Raw genomic sequence first — 17459 nt, forward strand, 5'->3', positions numbered from 1 at the left:
AAGGATTGAATGTTAAAAAGGTATAACAATGCCTGGTACCTAGATTCTATGTATTACAGGATTTTGACCCTGCCACCATTATTATCCTAATCCAAACTGTAAACTACCCGAACTACTGAAGTTGGGTGTGGGGTGTGTAGCCTGAAACATCCTCAGTCAGTCATAGTTTAGGATAACATACAAAGGTCATCTGAGGGAATTGGTTTAAAAATCAAATGGGTGAAGATATTTAAAATAGATTAAGTAATTATGTATGGAGATGTGACTTCACAATTGTAAGTGTCCTATGTTAGTGCAAGCATCCTTTTAAAAAGCATTCAAAAAACAAAAAAAAACCCTGGTTTTTACAAATGGACATATTTAAGATGAATGAATGAGAAAAAAAAAAAACTTCTTTATATAATGCAGGTGGAAACCTGTGGTTTGTAGTAACATCCCTAGTGACAGAAACAAAAAAGGATTCAGAAAGTTAGATTTAAAAAAAAAAATTAGGGGCACCTGGGTGGCTCAGTGGGTTAAAGCCTCTGCCTTAGGCTCGGGTTGTGGTCTCAGAGTCCTGGGATTGAGCCCTGCATTGGGCTTTCTGCTCAGCAGGGAGCCTGCTTCCCCCTCTCTCTGCCTGCCTCCTCCTCTCTCTGCCTGCCTCTCTGCCTACGTGTCATTTCTCTCTCTCTGTCAAATAAATAAATAAAATCTTTTTAAAAAAATTTAGACACAAGTGAAAATAATATGCTTTAAAAAAATGAAAATAAAACGTTGATGATTTAAAATGTGGCTCTGGTGATGCCGTTATTGATGTCAAAGTTGTATGCTAAAATGTGAATAAAATTATTTTATAAAATATGAATGGAACAAACTGTTTATATGTTAATCTATAAATTTATTTTTATATTTGCTTATCTAAAATGAATTAAATACCGTAAATAGACATATGCCTATTTTATCTATATTCCTAAAGTTTTATATTTGGAAAAAATAATATTGGGCTTTCCTTTACAGAAAAATAGAATACTTTAAACTCTGTTGTGTGTATGATTCTGGGTAGCATAGATTTGGAAAGGCTTAAGAGGGAGGTAGGATTTGAACCCAGTTTTGAAGAATAATTGAAGTAAAAAGAATGGAACAAAATTTACTATGGGACTACTATTTTCTAGGTGTCTTAGACAAGCAATTAAATTAAATTCTCGTAGGTATTATTATTCCCATTTTACAGATGGGGAAATTGAAGCTCAAAAAATTTAACGAGTCTTTTCAAAATACCACAACCGACATGGACAGGCTTCATTTCCAGAATGGCCTTTTCAATTCCAGCACTGTGATTTCCCTAAAAGGCAATCCAGTGCAGAGGGTGGATGCCGGAGAAGACTGGTTTGGACTTCTCTTTTCTTTATTTCCTAACTGATGTAAATTACTCAACCTCTCTTTCTTAAGCTTCTTACCACAGGGATAACAACACTGTCTCTTTAAGGAGCTGTTGAGATAATTCAGTGAGCTTTTACAAGTTCTGGGAATAGCAAGTGACACCTCAATACTCTATGGGAGTTAGCCTCCAAGATGTAAGGAAAAGGGGGAGGAGGGAAAGGAGGGAGAGGAGGAAAAATTTCCACTCTGTCAAATTACCTCTTCCAAAAGCAGAGTGTATTCTGGGTAGGAGGAATAGGAGGAGCAAAGACCCAAAATCCGGCAAGGGACACAGCTTAGCCTTCTGTCTGACTAAAAACTGAGGAAATAAGGGTGGGACTAGGTCATTTTGGAATAAATCCAACCTAGATGGAAATTACTGGGAATATACACTCCAATGGCCTTGGCAGTAAACAGATATCATACCTCAGTTTTTATGAAGTTAATTTTCTCACATACTTTGCTTCCTGAATGCCTCTCTGTAAGGGCTGCTAAGTAATTTATAGTGTATGAATACAACCTAGACATATTCAATTTATACACTATTGATCACTTAGCCTAAATCTGGATTAAGCCTATTTTTATAGAATTGGAAGAAGTTCTGACTTATAGAGTTGTTTTATACATACAACATGTATTTTAGATGTTTGGCTGGAATCTGATATGATGAATGAACAATTAAGAGAAGAGAACTTTTGACAGATTTCCTCAGATACCTTTTATTTTTCTTCATACATTAAGGTTCTTAAAACCAGAATGTATTTTAAAAACAATGTATACATTCAGCGTGGGACCACTGTTTTTCCTTTACTTCCCAGAGTTATTCTTAAATCATTGGTGTACCTTACAGCTCTTAACTTTATTTCCCTTCAGAGAAGATTGTAAATCCAGAGGTTGTATTGTATTTGCTACTACTGTATCCTCAAATCATCAGGCAATAAGTGTTCAATAAATTTTTTAAACAATAAATGACTGAATAGTAATCAAGGAACTAAGATACTGTTGCAAAGACACGCAAGGTCCCAATTAGTTTATAAAATCTACCCGGAGAAGTAACCTGAGGCCAAAGCAATGCTTGGCCTTCTGAGACACACCATTACTAATGTTTCTGTTCATTTATAACCTACCTTGCTCAGAAAAGGATTGATGATGGCTTACAAAAATAAAAATAAATGACGATTATGTGAGAGCTCTTGAAGAGAAAGAAAAAAAAAAAAAGAACAAAACCCAGATTAAGATCCTCAGATGAAGCCGGGAAAGCCACATAAATACAATTATATGGGAATCCAAAGAAAAGGATGCTTGAGGTTCAGATAATGTCAAGAAAATTTTCTGGAAACGGGGTTTGTTATTATGCGGTATTCATTTCGAAGACATGGAGATTTGGTGTCTCTGGAGCTTTTTAGAGCTGCTTCAGAGTCTTCCAGGCAGGAGGGGGCTTTTTGGTGGGAAGTATTTTGAAGAAGATGACGCCTACCACCAACCTGGGCTCCTGGGAAGGCTTCTACATGTTGGACCTCACCAATTATCTAATTTTTATAATAAGCTCACCACTTTCCCTAATTGCTTCACTTTCTTCAACAGGTACAGTGGAAAGATAAGGATAGTTCATCATTCAAGGGAGAGATTTTCAGGTACAGTCTGTGAAGAGATGTTTATTAAAGAAAAAAATAAAGGATTTGGCCTTTGAACTCACTGGCAAAAAAGTGGTATTAAGTTTTGGGAGATATCCAAGTGGGTGTTTTGTCCTCCCCCCCCCCCCCCCCATATCCCCTTTCTTTTGCTGCCTCCGTGTTATCACTTCCAGGAGCACAATGTCAATGTCCAACTCCAGTGGGCGATGTCTTTCCAGGATCTAACCATCTCAACTACCAGAAGGACGGGGGCATCCCTCCCCTCCAGGTGAGAAAGACAAAAAGGGGGGGGGTTAGAAAATCAGGGAGTAGGCTGTGTTTCTCAGGGTTAAGAGTTCTGATCTAAATAGACAATCACTGCCGTCCCTTCAAGTTGTGTCGGCTTGGCCAAGTTGCCCTGTCTCTCCGACACTTCAGTCGGAAAACAGAGCTATTAATCCCTTCCTTACGCACACCCTGTGCAGGAGAATCCTACTGGGCTCCGACTAATCTGCTCTGAGCTTGGCAGGCAGATTCCCGGGCCCACTGAATGCACCTTTACCAAGTAGCTACCTGGGAAAACCAGCGCCCTAGATGAGTCTTGAGTTTGGGAAATGCTGAGGTAAGGAGGAAAGTACTTAGAGGGATACTAGCAATCAGCGCTGGTGAGGTTCCGCCCATTTGACCAGCACCCCCTTTCTCAGAGCGCAGGGGGAAACCCAGGGCGGGCGGGGGCCGGGAAGGGTCACCCGCATCTTCCTCCTGCGAGGGTAATGCCCTCGCCGATCTTCGCCCCCGGACGCGCCCCCGCAGGTATCCCAGCCCCGCCGGCCCGGGAGCCTCGCGGCCGAGGTGCGCCAGGTGGCGAGGGTGCCAGGCGCGGCCAAGTGGCGGCGGACTGAGTCAGCCACCCTGCTATGCTGCGGAACCAGGGCGGCCTGCTCCGCCGCCCCCGCCGCTGAGCCCCGGCTGCCCCCGCGCGGGACGCCGGCCGCCGCCCCCGCGGGCGGAGAGGAAGCGGCCGAGGCGCGGCGCGAGAGCACCTGGGGAGGCGCCGGCGGCGGGCGCGGCGCTTCCGGAGCTGCGCGCGGGCTCGCGTTCCCCGCGCTCCCCGCCTCCAGGTGCGGCGGCCGCGGCGCGCCCGCCCGTGTGACAGCGCCGCCCGCGCGGCCGCCGCCCGGCCCCAGACGCGGTGCGGGCAGCCGGCGGGGACCGGGGAGGAGGAGGCCCGGCGCCTGGGACCGACGGTGAGGACCGAGTGAACCGGGCGGAGAGAGACGCCGGCGCCGGGGCTTCCCCGCCCGCCTCGCCTTTCCCAGCTCGGCTGCCCGCGCGCCAAGGCGAGTACCGGGGGCCGCGGGTGGGCTGGGCGGCGAGGCCGGGGCGGGGCCGGGCGGGGGCGGAGGGGACAACCGGGAGCCCGGCCGGGGCTTTTCGGCACTTTCCGGGTAAATTTCCAGAGCGCAAAGTGTTTGGCTCTGGTTTCTGCCCCTTGGATTTCCCTCCCGCGTGTGGGCGTCTAAAAGGAAACCAGAAGCGGGTAAGTGATATAAGAACTCCTTACTAATGTGATTTGACCCGGGAGGGTGAGAATCCGCACAGACAACCAGGCACCTCCTCCAGCACCCCGCACCCCCAAATAAAAAGAAGCTGCCCCTTAGCGAGTTTCAGGCACCACGTTATTTACTCGGTGGAGGTAATGAGTTTGCTCGGGTCTCTGTGCTCCCCCGCACCCTGCTTGTTACACACTTTAAGAGGACAGGCTTGTTAATTAACTTTAATCACAGTCATTTGGCCTCCACCTGCCCGAACCCAACACCGTACCCGGGGACCTGTCGGCAGTGAGTTTACTAGATTGATCTTTCTCATGTTGTTTTGGAGACAAGTTTCTCGGGGGGAATGGGTGTCCATCACATTGAGTGAAGTAAGTTCGCCCAGGCTTGTTTTCTTAAGACACTTTCCTCATCTCCTTTCGGCGATCTGGAGTTATTTTGATTTGGGGGAAGGCTAAGTGAAATATTGTGAACTATGTCCTTTGATAATGAGAGGAAAAAATAGACTCATGACATTTTAGGTTTTTGCAAGTTTGTGTAGTAAAAGGAACTTTTTTTTTTTTTTGAAAGGTTGTCCTTGAAGTAGACTGCTCCGTGGATTATATCCTTCTGGTTAAAAAAAAAAAAAAAATGTATTTTAAAAGAAACTATTTTTAAAAGTACGTTTAATCGGATGTCACTGTGATTACCAATAATAGTATTGTACTTACAAGCTCAGTATTGATTTCCCCCGCACTTAAGCACTCTACACCCGCATGAGTTTATGGAACTTTGCCCATAAGTAATTGGAAGATGAAGTTTTGGCAGTTTTAAAAAGGAAGCTAACTTTTTTAAGGTGGGGAAATCCTCTAAACTTTTAGTTATGATTTTTATAGACTTACAAGAGAAATACTGAGGGAAAATTCTCATGACACGACACTTGAACCGTGTTTAAAAAAGAAGAGTGAAATGGGTCATGGAACTAAGTTGGAGCCTAGAGTGGAAATGTCTCCCTGGCTCCTTTTTAAACATATAGTTAACAGATAGACATTTATCAGATAGACATTTAAAGTGGGTCCTAACCCCACCAGTGTTTTATATAGATTTGGTTTGTTAGTACTCAGAGGTTTATTTAAATTAAAATGTATCTAGGGGAAAGTCAATTGACTTGTTAAAACTTACTTATGTGGGTGTGTGTTTGTATTTTTTTCTGTCCTCTCTAAACCTGTTAGATTTTATATGGATTGCCCATGAAAGGAAAGTTGATTGTGTGTGTGTGTGTATTTTTTTTCTCATGGTATATATAAAGATAAACTCTTAATCATCTAATATCACAACAAGCTTCCAGCAGTGACTCACAGATTAATGCTTTTCAATTCAAATACTCTTAGTTACTGTGGTTAAGTGTAGGACACAGATTACAATAAATTGTGATTTTATTTTTAAAGATTAAAAAAAAATTATTTGAGAGAGAGAGCACGCAGGAGGGGTGGCAGGGGTGGGGAGGAGGGGGATGGGCAGGGAGAGAGAGACAAGCAGACTCCCTGCTAAGCAGTCTGATAAGGGGCTCTATCCCAGGCCCCTGGGATCAAGGCCTGAACAGAAGGCAGACACTCAACAGACTGAGCCATCTTTGTTCTGCTGAATTGCAATTTCCTTGGAAACTTTTAAATTAATATTATGGAACTATGAAGTTTTAAAAGCCCCAGGACTCCAAGTTCTAGACTTCGTGATATCCAAGAAGTATTTTGTTTTGTTTTGTTTTGAATTTCTCCCCCACCTTCTTCAAACTTTGAGAAAGTTTGGTGAAAGATGTTTTGAAATTGCCAAGTATTATGATGGTCTTCGCTTTCATAGCTTTCTTTTAACAAGAGGTTTTTTTTTTTTTTTCTCATTTATTTATAGACTCATTTATTGGATCCAGTCTTGGCACTTACTAAACTGAGGGATATTTGGAATTATTTGTAAAATATTAATTATGTAGAGAACTTTTCATTAATATTGGAAATATTTCTTAGCTTTGACCAAATGAGAATTGGTGAGAATTAGTAGCTATGAGATGTCTTTTTAAGCTTTACTGTGAAGACCTGGACCCGGGTAGTTTGTCATTTTAGTTTATCTTTTTTTTTTTTTTTTTTTAATAGTATTGGCCAGGTTAAACATATAATGATAGTTAAACCATTTTGCTTGCTTTTTTCCTTATTTGAAGGAATAATCAATGTTATTCTCTTTATAAGATCTTTTCTAGTTTAAGTATAACGTATTTGTTTACCCATGCTATGGAGGGATAAAAAGGAATCCTGATCTGGGTTGTGTCTTCATTTGATCAGCTTCAAGAGTAAAAACTACTAGTGTAGAGGTGGGAAGAATTATTTTCCTCTCTGACACCATTTGTGTACAAAGGTGGATGGGTAGCTGAGGGCATACTGAGGAAAGGACTAAGAAGGTGGTGAACATGCCCTCATGTTTCTCACAAAAATGAGAGGCAATAAGGGACTCTCTATAGGTTATATTACATAGCTTTAGCAAAAGGAAAGAATGGGTAATCAATGTGAAGCTGGAGAGATGAGGAAAGAGCAGAAGAGAGGTGTGGTCTGCATGCCCATTATCAGGTGACTTAGGCTCATGGAGGTGGTGATGGTTAACAGTCATTGTCAAGTCTCTTTCACACTACCCTGATGAAGTCTGGAGTCTTTACACTGTTACTCAAGGCCCTTCAGAGCCAACTCCAGCTTCCTTTTCTGGCCTCACCTTTCATTACTTACTGAACCTTAAGTTTTCTCCAGCTGTTCCCATCTCCTTGCTGTCATTACTGGAAGACATCTCCCTCTGTGCCCTCTTTATGGAGTTTCTTCTGCTTCAAAGAGGGCTGCCTGCATCTCCATTTCTTCTTACTCATCCTGAGATTCTCTTGCCTAACCCCTTCATGGATCGTTCCATCCTCAAAGCTCTGAATGGCTGCATATTTCACTGACTTTCATGGATTTAATTTGGGGTTTTTAGAGTTCCCCGACACTCATGAAAAATGATGGTTCTACTTCTTTATGTTATTAACAATAAAGCGATATTTAAAATGTAAGCCATATGAAAGACAAAGTCACAAAATTAGATTTTTCTTAGTATTATTTAAATGCTTTTTGGGGATATTATCAGAGTGTTCCAATTTCAGCATTCCTTCTTTACTGGGACTTAACTCAGGGGTAAAGAAATGGCTGTTTGCCTGTGTGCTACTTTCCTTTGCTTATAGATCTTTCTATACTCCTTTAGATTTTTGAACTCTTTGAGAGAAGATATCTCATCTTCACTTTCTTTGTGGCACTTGACACTGTTCTCAGATGAGGTAATAGGTAACCTTGAACTGCAAATATTTCTCACTATTATTACTCTTGGAGAGAGTAGTTAGTGTTCCTCAAATATTTATTGAATGAATAAATGTAAGTAAATGAGTCAGTAAGTTGGGAGACATTTGCTGAGATACCCTCTTTTCTTAAGAAAAAGAGACTTTGACAATAATGGAACCAATAGGAGTGAGCTCCCAAATTCAGCTGGAAAAGAGGTCATGGTGCTATTTATAAATGCAAAGAGAGGAAATGTTCACAGTAGGCTATTTTGAAACATCTGGTTGTTAGTCTAAAAATGCGACTCAAATTCAGAGAAATCGTGGGGTATATGTTTATACTAAAATTTTAGAATTAAAATATAATGTATGATAAAATGCACATAGCATTAAGTGTAAGTCATAAAATTTCCCTGTTGAACTGCAGCATCATGCTAGTTTTGACCTGAGTAAATGAAAGGTATGTTCAGTGTAGCATGAAATGGAATAGAATCCTGAAGAATGTGTGTTGGTGTTCTTATCAAGAGATCTAAGTGGTCTGGTTCTCCTTCTTGCAGCTGGCACCTGGCAGAAACAGCGGCCCCACCAGGGGCCCACAGGTGGGAGTTCTCCACTATGATGCAGGCTTTGGCTTGATGCCTTTTTACTGTCCCCACTTTTGTTCTTGTAGAAGCTTGGCAAGATGCAGCCTTTCTGGTTGCTCAAGAATTATGGCTCTCCTTCAAAGATCTGTGAATTAGAACTGAAAACAAGTTTCAAACGTTAGTCAGTTAACTTAAAAATCTAGATGGACAGCTCGAAAGAGAAAGATTTACTGACGCTAAGGAGATTATCCAGCACTTAACTATGAGATTATTACCTGAAACACCTAAAGCTAGGTACTACTTAACCTACTAGTAACTTCTCGTAATAAGTCAGTGAATTATCACTCCTAGCCTTTACCAGTTGTAGAAATGGATATTAAGTTCTAGATTTTTGAAAGAGTTGTATTTTTGATTTCACAGTAAATAATCAAAATATAATTTAAAACAGCCCTTGCTCCGTGATCCAGGCTACAGAATGCTTTTGCCCAGGCTTTGGCTATTTTCAGCTCAAACCTTTCCATCCAGCAGACACTAATTAAATGCTGATTGCTTGCCAGGGACTGTTATCTTTATGCATATTTACTTATTTCACTCTCAGAACAGGCACTATTGTCATTACTGCTTACAAATAGATGACAGTGGTGAGGCACAGAAAAATGAAGGAACTTTTGCAAGGTCATTCAGCTAGCACATGGGGAGCTACGATCACTGGTAATCCCTGTGCTCTGTGTCCCAAGTCTAGTTTTCAGGTGAAATCCTCATTCTCACTAATCTAACCGCATCTCTATATTGCTAAATTAACAAAACTGTATTTACTGCTGTTAGGTGCACTGTAGGTTTATTAGAAGAATAATTTACAGTGCTAATTTAAAGGCATGTAATTTTACCAGGTAGGCAGAAGAAAACCAGTCAAACCACGTGTAGTATACAGTATATGACCAAGTGCAAGATTGTTACAAGTGAGTGAATAATAATAGCCAACACTGATTGCACATTTACAGTTTATGTCCAGTACTGTTCCATATACCTTATATATTTTACTTGTTGAATCCTAGCGAATCGTTTTAATATGAGGTATGTTATCCTCATTTTACCGATGAGGAAACTGAACTTCAGGGCAGTTAAATAACTTAGAAGGATACAAGTTAACAAATGGGGAAGGCTGGTTTGGAATTCCAGTGGCCTGACTCCAGAGCACAGTGCTGCTGCCTGGGCAGAAGCAGGCATGGAGTAGGTAGGGAAAACTCATGGATGTGGTGGTCCCTGGTTGTAAGATTTGAATTAGCCTCTAAAGGAGAGGGAAAAAAAAGTCCTATGTATGTACAGGAAGTTCAGTTTGAATAAAAGCTGAGAAGTTGGTCCAGACCTTCTAGTCTCTCTCCCTAGCTCCTTGTTGTGCTGCACAAACGAAAGAAAACAAATCATGTAACATAAAATTTGCCATCTTCGCTATTTCTGAGGGTACATTGGGGTAGTAAGTAATTTACATTGTTGCGAACTAGATCTCCAGAACATTTTCATCTTGTAGAACTGAAATTGCACACCCATAAAACCGCTCCCCCCACCGCCAGCCCATTCCACTTTCTGTGAATTGTTCTACTTTAGATACCTCATGAAGTGGAATCCTTCCGCATTTGTCTTTTTGTGACTGCCTCCTTTCACTTAGCATCTTGTCCCCAAGGTTTATCCATGTGGTAGAATATTGCTGAACTTCCTGTTTAAGACTGCGTAGTATTCAATTGTCTGTGTACACTGCATTTTGTTTATCTGTCAGTCAGCATTCAAATTGTTTGCACTTCTTCTTCTGCTTCACATTTAAAGTTAAACTTTTATGACCCTATTGTTCCAGACGGTACCGTCTGGAACAATCCTTCAGTACTTTCTATTCTAGCCACACTGTCCTTGTTTTTACCATCACTGTTGACTGTTCTCATGGACGGTGACTACTTACTTTGGTTATATTTGATTATTTGATTTTGACTTCATACTGTGGTGGTATATAGTGTCACAGTAGCTGTCTTTCTGCAGTGATCAATGCAAAATACATGTTCATCAGCTACATTTTAAGTTACTGTTGCTGTATACAGTAATTTCAAAGATTTTTCCCATAATTTATGTCATTTTGTCTCAAAATCTCACCCTAAGTAAAGGTAAATGAATGCAGGTTTCCATATGTAACCACTTGCATGGACACACACACACACACACACAAACTGAAAAGATATATAACACTTGAGCTTATAAGACATGGTATATTGAAACAGGGTTTTCCCAGTGACTGTAAGTGCTTATGCATAGCTAGAGAGTCAAAAGAGAGGAAAAACATGAAGTGCTTGGTACCACTCTATTGTTAAATCAGTTATGTGACTATTAGGGGGCATCATGGTTAGCAGCACAGATCACGGAAACTGACCCTTAGAATTCTGGAATCTATCCACTGTTTATCTGCTGTGTAGCTTTGGGCATGGGACTTTCCTCCCAAGGCAGCTTTGAGGATTAAATGAGATCTTACAGAGATGGTTTGCGAACATCTGTAAATATTGGTTATTAGTAGCGTGTAAGCCTGGGGGAAAATGAAAGAGGATGGCGGTGTTTTCATGGGTGGGGAGGAGTAGTGGTCAAGGTGGGGAGCATGGCAGGGAAGGTTAGGGCCTGCGGATGACCACAGTTAAGACAGATGGCCAGGTTGGGGAAACTGGGCTTCCTGTAAGGGATTTGGTGGAGGTAGTGTTGCCACAAGGTAACTATGTGAATGGGCGGTAGGAGAGAGGTGCTAAACAGCCGATTTTTTAGTATTTTGGCAGCTAAGCACTCAGCTAGAAAACTAAGGATTTTAGGCTTTCGACCCTTTGCAATCTGTCTTATAGTATGGGATGGAGTAATGTGACAACAAGCATATTTTCTCTAAACCACTTCCTCTTCTACATGGTTGTGGGGGAATAGTCAAATATCATCTTATGAATACTGGGAGTTAACATCTTGGTATTAAACATGAGTTTACTTGATATGCACATGCCATCATATGTATTTCTTGTGACTGTATTGTGTACTGAGGCAAGGTGGAATTCTGTTACAGCCTGTAGCCTGAACTAACTAGTTCAGTATGTTATCCATATGGTTTCTTAAAGGATTAGCTATTTCTCCACAGTAAGTTTATTCTCAACTCGAAGTCAGGGACATTTCCTTATCTATAGTACCAGTCATCCTCGGGGGGTAACTGCTTATTTGTAGAGATTTAGAGGACTAAAAATTGTATGTGAGGTTTCTACCTTGGTGATCATTGCAGGGTGTCCTAAATCAGTTTTCCTATCTACTGGTTTAGTCATTATGACCAGCGAAAGCATTTTTTTCCCGCACATTTCTGGGTTCTCCTTGGGAGATAGTTCCACTCCATTGGGAACCATTATTCTGGAATACAGTAAACTCTCATTGTTCTTCAAATCAGTAAGACTTGTATTGATAACCTTGGGAGTTTCATTATTCATGTGGCAGCCTAATTCCGTTTTTATTTGGTAGATATTTTGTAAGGTTCCTTTTGGGTTTTGTGATCCTGTGATGGTTAAACCTACTTGAACACATTTGTAGTTTCTAAATATTCTAAAGTATGTTTCTGATTTTAAAAAGTTGTGTTTTAAAAGATGGGTTAAGGGTGCCTGGGTGGCTCAGTTGGTTAAGTGACTGCCTTCAGCTCAGGTCATGATCCTGGAGTCCTGGGATTGAGTCCCACATCGGGCTCCCTGCTCGGCAGGGCATCTGCTTCTCCTGCTGACCTCTCTCCTCTCAATCCCTCTCTCTCTCCCTCTCAAATAAATAAAATCTTTTTAAAAAAAAAAGATGGGTTAAAGTTATGAACAAATTTAATTGTATGGTGCTACTTTTTTCCCCCTCTCATAAGGTATGAGAGTTAAGCAAATGGGATTCCAGAAATGGTTAGCACTGTGTACTTCAGTGACTTCATGGTTTTCAAGAAGTGACCTCTGGTTTTCAGTTGTTTGTTTCCTAGCTCAACTAGGGGATGTGACTAAGATCCACTCCACTGGTAGTGGATGGAGGGATGGGTGGTGGGGAGTGGCTCACTGAGGTGGTTTACCCTACTTGAGGCACAGGATCAGAATAGCTGTCCCAACTCATGAATTTTTAAAAGCCCCACTGGTGGATTGGAATGCTTCCACTGACCTCCTGCTAACCTCCAACTCCTAATTTGAAGATCTCTTTAAGTGGTTAGATGGATTGGAGAAATCTGTATGTGAATCCTGTCTCTGCTTCTGAGAAGTTTGGTGACCTAGACACAAGCTTTAACACTTTGGGTGTTTTATACTTTCTGTTTTAAATCATCTGAAAGCTGGGAAAGCCATTCAGCAAACATTTATTGAGTACCTACTATATGCCCGACAGTGTTCAAACATGAAGACTAGAGCAGTGAACAGTACACAAGATCTCTGCCCTCTTGAAACAGTCCATGGATACTAGGTTGTAACAAAGCCATAAGATAGAGTAGGAGTAAGGAATAGTGAGGCAAAAGGCCACTGGCATGCATGGTGGGAGTAGGGAAGGCCTCTCTGAAGTGGCCACATTTAAGCAGAGACCTGCTAAAGTGAGCCATGGGTGTTTGTTGAAAAAGCAGATTTGAAAGAGATGTGAGGGTGAGAAGTGAGCTCATGAGGTGGGAATAAAACTGAGGCCACCTTGATGGCAATTGAGTGATGGCTGTGGTCAGCCAGGGAATATGAAGTTGGAAAGTCCTATGGAGTGATTGTGGTTTGACTTTTCTTATAAAATGAATCCTCCCACCTGCTCTGGTGAGACTGTACTATTATATGTATGGGGGGGGGCACAGGACAGAATCAGGGATTTGAGTCAGGAAGCTATTGTAGTGGTCTGAGATGGACGAGATGATGGCCTGGATGAGGCTGTGAGCAGACGTGGTGAGAAGTAGTTGGTTCAGGATGGAGTATCCAGGTTGAACTCAATAAAATAATAAGATCTTATGTTATTAAGTGATATTCAAGCCCGGCATGGAGCAGGGAGTCCTAAATATTATTCCCTTTTATTTTCTCTTGAAAATTGGTCAGGACCGGATGGACAAACATGGAATCACATCTGTAATGCCCACTTTTTGTACATTCCCTGAACATGTACTACATACACATTGTGCACTATGTTTATAAACAAATGATTTGACTGGCATTTATGGGGCAGCTTTTATGGGTTGGGCATCATCTTGGCAGAGTTATTAGTTTATTATGGGGTAGTAAATAATAGGAGACAGCTTTTCTGTGTGCAGTTCTAAATGCTTCACAACAGACATATGAAATATGTATTATTATTTTTTTTTACAGGTTTTTATTTATTTGACAGATAGCACAAGTAGGCAGAGCAGTAGGCAGAGGGAGAGGGAGAAGCAAGCTCTCCACAGAGGAGGAAGCCTGACGTGGGGCTTGATCTAGGACCCTGGGATCATGACCCAAGCCAAAGGAAGCCACTCACCAACTGAGCCACCCAGGTGCCTCTGAAATAGGTATTATTATTATTACTTCTGTTTTCCTGATGAGGGGAAGCTGAGGCCCAGAAAGGTTAACTGTTTAGGCTCACAAAACTAATAAGTAGAGGAAGTAGGATTTGACTCCAGGTGTCCAGCTCCAAAATCTCGGTTTTGTACTTCAGTATCCTACTTCTGTAGGTTACTATGGAATGAATCGAATATGATTCAATGCTTTTAAGAGGTAAATGCTGTAGGAGTACAGAGAAGAGAACTTTTTGTTCAGTAGAGACCTTGTAAAGGAAGTGGCATTTGAGTTAGACTTCAAAGAATGGGGAAGATTTCAGCTGTGGGGAGATAGTGATGATAGGGATGGAAATAAATAATTATAATGATGGAAATGTATGTCTACTCAGGACTTAACATGGAGTAAGCACTGTTTTAACAATCTTCTTCAGTACAGTGGTACCCGTAAGTGTTTCCATTTTATGGATCTGGAAACAGGCACACAAACATATACCTGTGTTGGGGCATCTGGGTGGCTCAGGTGTTAAGCGTCTGCCTTTGGTTAAGGTCATGATCTCGGGGTCCTGGGATGGAGTCCCACATTGGGCTTCTGTTCAGCAAGAGGCCTACTTCTCCCTCTCCTACTCTCTCTGTTTGTGTTCTCTCTCTTGCCTTCTCTCTATATCAAATAAACAAATAAAATCTTTAAAATACAGAAAACAAACCCCCATATGCTTGTGTTTATACTGCTAGGACGTAGAAGAGGTGGGGTTTGCCTCTGACACCAGACTGATGGGCAGCGGGTTAGGAGGGGCATTCCATCCTAGAGGGGAGAGTGATGCGCTTAGGCTCAGGTGGGATGGTGTCAAGTATATTTGGTGAATGTGAGGAATTTAAACTTGTAAAAATTTCCTGCACATCACTGGTCATCTCTGGGGTGTGTTACAAGTACATATTTCTGGGCCTGTTATCAGCCATTATTACTGTACAGAAGATCCGCAGACCAGTATCATGGAGAACTACTGACCTAGATCATAGCATGTATGCCAGTGTGCCCAGGTGGAGGCCAGAATACAGAGGGCATTGATACCATTTTAAGGAGTGTACACATGGTAGCCTTTGATGGAATGGGCACATCTGTCTCTTTGCATATGACGTGCATATGGGGTAGAAGCCTCTGCAGAAAGAACTGGATCTGTGAACACCCTTGAGTGGTCAGACAGTTAAAAAGTCTGGTGACTGGAGGATGGAGTTGACAAAGTGCAGAGAGGATGGTAGGGCCTGTGGGGAGGGAGCCTCTTCCAAATCTTGAAAAGGAATCAAGTTCATGTTCAGCATATGGAATGACAGCAGAGGGGTGATTCTGGGTATTTGGTGTGTCTGTCCTTGATTCAGCTACCCAAGAAGTGTATGTATATACTCCAAGGGAAGGAAAGGGTATTGCGTATAAAACCTACATGCACGCACACCACAGAACTAACAAAATGGGGCTCTCAACCACTTCTATGCCTACCATCCTCCCCTATCTCTTAAATGTATCCCAAGCAAGTGCTCTGCAGAGTTCTAGGATTCCAGTTGTACGTGTATCTGAAGAAAGGAGTGATCCATTGTATTTTAAGAGGTTGAAAGGAAGCCTTCACAGAGGTGGTTAATATCTGCCTGCCTATTCAAAATTTTAAATTGGGCACAGGATTTTCCAAAATGTTCAGATTTGCAGGCAGATGGAACATATGCCAGAGGAACGGGGCGATTAAGCAGTTTGTTGTTTCAGGAATGATAATTAACAATAATGAGCTACAGTGAGCGATGATGCTGGTAGAATGTTTGGCACAGTTGAAATTGAGACTGGAGCTAGTCCACAGAACACCTACCTTGCAGTAAATAGTGGGAGGTACGGTATCTGCACATAATTGCTGTTTACGTCAATAGTAGCTGCCATTATTGTTGTTATTAGACTGACACAGGACTGTGATAGGACATGGTAACAAGCTTAGACTTTATCCTTTCGAGGATGAAGAGGGACATGCTAAATTTGGATTTTCAGTAGCTCACTGATAGCTCATCATCTCCATAGACCATGCTGAGGGATTTGTTTAGAGACTGTAATAATCCAGGCAAGAGATCTAATGAACATCTGAACCATAGCGGGGTAGTGTGGATAGAGGAGTGTATTAGTCAGTTTGGGCTGCTAAACAAAAATGCCACACACTGTTGGACTTTAGCAAAACAAAACAAAACAAAATTCTTTTTCTAACAGTTCAGGAAATGGGGAAGTCCAAAATCAGGCTGTTAGCCAGTTTGGCAACAAGTTATTTCCATTTGTGATGTAAAAATAAATAAATAAATAAATAAATAAGATAATATATGTATAAAATAATTGTATAGAACAAGAGTGATATATCTGAGTATTAGTTTTATATATAGTGTTGAGGTTTAAGCTTTCTTCTTTTTTTTTTTTTTTTTTTTTTGGTCTTGACATTTCTTTATTTTGACTGTGACAGAGGGACCCCTTATTGTCAAAGTCATATCCTGCCCTACATCTCATTTGTATTTTCTTTGCTTCTGCAGTGCTGTCTGAGTACAGTACGTGCTTTCCCTTTTTTCTCATACCTGTGTGTCATTGTTTGCTGATTTTTAAAGAGTCGAGGCAATGGCTTTTGGGTGACTGGCAGATAAAACTTGTGGTGTCGAAGTTGTGCCTTTTGTTTATTTATTTGATAGACAGACAGACAGAGATCACAAGCAGGCAGAGAGAGAGGGGGAAGCAGGCTCCCCGCTGAGCAGAGAGCCTGATGTGGGGCTTGATCCCAGGACCCTGAGATCATGACCTGAGCTGAAGGCAGAGACTTAAACCACTGAGCCACCCAGGCACCTCAGAGTTGTGCCTTTTGGAGAGCTATTTTGATTTGTGATTTCCAGAGACATTGTATCAACACTTTTTCAGATCAGTTACCTAGGTGAGGGGTGTCCCCTTTGGTTATTTCAGCATGTGTTATGCATGTTCTATACTTTTTTCTTTTTATTGAATGAAGCATAATATCCAGAAATGTGCACACATCCTACATTTTCAGAAACTGAACACAGCTGTATGAACAGCACCTAGATGAATTGACCTTTTAAAAAATTTAATGATGTTTTTTGGGAGAAAAATGAACCTATGTGAATCTGCTATTCATAAAAGAAAATGTAACCTTTAAACCTTTTCCTTTCCCTTTCATATTAGTTTATTTCCTGTTATCTAATGTGTTTAAGAATTACCTGGTCTTATCTTGTATATCAATATTGTACATAACATGCTATTGCATTTTTTTTTTTTAAGATGTTATTTGAGAGAAAGAGCACAGGAGCATGGTGAGGGGGAGTGACAGAGGAGAGGGAGAAGCAGACTCCCTGCCCCACCCCCTGCCTTGAGCAGGGAGCCGGATGTGGGGCTTGAACCCAGAACCCTGAGATCAGGATGTGAACCGAAGACAAGATGCCTAACCAACTGAGCTACACAGGCGCCCC

General features: G+C 41.5%; 1 protein-coding gene across 6 annotated transcripts in view; it reads left to right on the forward strand.

Moving 5' to 3' along the window:
* The first annotated feature begins 4419 nt into the window (after positions 1-4419).
* ARAP2 (ArfGAP with RhoGAP domain, ankyrin repeat and PH domain 2) overlaps positions 4420-17459 on the forward strand; it is a 188429-nt gene continuing 175389 nt past the window's right edge. For 3 of the 6 annotated variants that reach the window (XM_059163875.1, XM_059163856.1, XM_059163884.1), the window contains exons 1-2: positions 4422-4554; positions 13807-13985. The gene's annotated coding sequence lies outside the window, so the exon portion shown is untranslated. Of the gene's footprint in view, positions 4555-13806; positions 13986-17459 lie in introns of all 6 variants that reach the window. The other 3 variants (XR_009351110.1, XM_059163894.1, XM_059163866.1) reach the window with 3 other exon arrangements.

Source organism: Mustela lutreola, chromosome 1 (genome assembly GCF_030435805.1).
Source record: "Mustela lutreola isolate mMusLut2 chromosome 1, mMusLut2.pri, whole genome shotgun sequence".
Classification (NCBI taxonomy): Eukaryota; Metazoa; Chordata; class Mammalia; order Carnivora; family Mustelidae; genus Mustela; species Mustela lutreola.